We start from the raw sequence: 2,498 nt of genomic DNA, 5'->3' as shown, positions 1-2,498 counted from the left end.
ACCTGAACCTGTGAAGAGAAGGCTGATAAGGGATCTGGTGGCAGTCTATAAACTATATGGTGGCAGTCTATAAACAAGCTAAGGGAGACCAGCAGGCTATGGGGGAGTCTCTGTTCCCCTGAGCACTACTGGGAATAACAAGGAATAATGGCCATAAGTTGACAGAGAGTAGATTCAGGCTAGATATTACTTAGGCTAGGCACTACTTCACAGTCAGGGTGGCTGGGATCTGGAACCAACTTACAAAGGAAGTGGTGCTCACTCCTACCCTGGGGGTCTTCAAAAGGAGGCTGGATAATCACCTAGCCGGGGTCGTTTGACCCCAGCATTCTTTCCTGCCCATGGCAGGGGGTTGGACTTGATGATTTGCTCAGGTCTCTTCTGACCCTACCAACTATGAAACTATGCTGCTGTTTCTATAACCCTTACAAATTAGACATAGGGGGCACATACAGACATGCATAGACATTTGGTTCCCCAGGAACAAGCAGCAACATCACACCTTGTGCTGCTGCTACTTGTCTATCAGAAACGCCCGTGCCATGCACCCTTTGGTGCACAGCAAGTTGAACTGTGTGACATAAGGGAGGCTAGGGCCAGCACTGTGCTGGCCCCAGAAGCCTTACCTGTGATCCTGGTGGCCTTCTGGGGCTGCAGCCATGGTGATTCTGCCATGCAAACCCTGGTAGCGGTGGAGTGCAGCTCCAGATGCCTGACTGCCCTTTTCAGCTGGTTGAGTGTGCATTGCTCCATTTTTTTTTCTGTGAGATTTTTTGACCCCTAGATATCCACGGGTCAAAAAAACCCACAGAAAAAGTACCTGTCACAGTGCATGCTGGGGCAGCATGCCCTTGCATCATGGAGAGCACTAGATTATGCAGTATGTGATGCTGCAAACGTGTTTGTAGCACCACATACTACATGACCGCACTTGTCTGGACGTGCCCAGGTAGACTTCTCTCTCCTTCCCTATTAATTGAATCAGTGGCCTAATCAGATATGGATACACTGGGGGAGGGATAAATCATGATATCATGAAATTAATGACTGCAGGGGAGATTTTGAGACACAGATACCAGCTATCCCACTGACTTTGAATGGGAGTTAGGGGCTTAACTGTTGTTTGGTCCTTTAGAAAAAAATCTTTCCCGAATTGTACTAAGTACACTTAAAGGTTCTAAAATTAAATTCACAACCACAATTTTAATTCAGGAAACTTTTCCATGATTAATGTGCAGCTACAGCATTTTTTTAATATTGCGTTTCTCTAGTATCTATAACTAATGCAGGTACGCTGAAGGTGACATAGCTATATAAACAGTAGTCAGTCCATTGAACTGTTGAGAAAAATTCTTAAATTAAGTCTATGAATAGTCACTTCTGAAATCCTCTACACTTTTTAGCCTGCAATCTTGTCTGAAAAATGTAAGTCCGTCTGACCATAAGTTTGTACCCTAAAATTACATACTAGAATTAATTAATTTTATTTAAAATATATATCTAAATGTGTAGAGGGGAATAGCTCACAGTATAATACTATTAATAATAGGTTTAAGAAGACTAGAGTTGTATTTCTAGTTCTACCTCTAACTTATTCTGTGAGTTTGGCCATGTTTCCATGTTTTGTTTTGTTTTCTATCCACTTACTGTCATTTCTTCTCGGATTCATAGATTCATAGATGTTAGAGTTGGAAGGGACCTCAATAGTTCATTGAGTCCAACCCCCTGTCCTGGGCAAGAAAGAACACTGTGGTCAGACAACCCCAGTTAGGTGCTTGTCCAGTCTCCTCTTGAAGACTCCCAAGGTAGGGGAGAGCACCACCTCCCTTGGGAGCCCATTCCAGATTCTGGCAACTGTTACTATGAAGAAGTTCTTTCTAGTGTCCAACCTAAATCTGCTCTCCATCAATCTGTGGCCATTAATTTTAGTTACTCCAGGGGGTTCCCTAGTAAATAGAGCATCTCCTATTCCCTACTGCCCTCCCCTGATGAATTTTTAGGCAGCCACAAGATCACCTCTCAGCATTCTCTTGCAAAGGCTGAAGAGATCTAGGTCCCTCAGTCTCTCCTTATAGGACCTTGCCTGCAGGCCTCTGACCATACGAGTGGCCTCCTCTGAACCCTTTCAAGATTCTCCACATCCCTCTTGAAGTGCAGCTCCCAAAACTGGACACAGTACTCCAACTGCAGCCTGACCAGTGCCACATAGATTGCCGCAAAGCATCACCTCCCTGCACCTGTTCGTCATGCATCAGCTAATGCATGATAAAGTGTGGTTAGCCTTGTGGATCACTTTGTCACATTGATGACTCATGTTCATCTTGGAGTCAACTATGACTCCAAGATTCCTTTCTGCTGGTGTGCTGCTGAGAAGGTCATCCCCAGCCTGTAAGTGTGTTTGTGGTTCTTTTTGCCCAGGTGCAGCACTTTGCACTTGTCTTTGTTGAACTGAATCCTGTTTCATTCTGCCCATTTTCCCAACCTGTCCAGATCTGCCT

The sequence above is a fragment of the Gavialis gangeticus genome, unplaced genomic scaffold (assembly GCF_001723915.1).
Source record: "Gavialis gangeticus isolate Ggan-Ray unplaced genomic scaffold, GavGan_comp1, whole genome shotgun sequence".
Lineage (NCBI taxonomy): Eukaryota > Metazoa > Chordata > Crocodylia > Gavialidae > Gavialis > Gavialis gangeticus.
Note: the sequence above shows the minus strand (reverse complement) of the source record.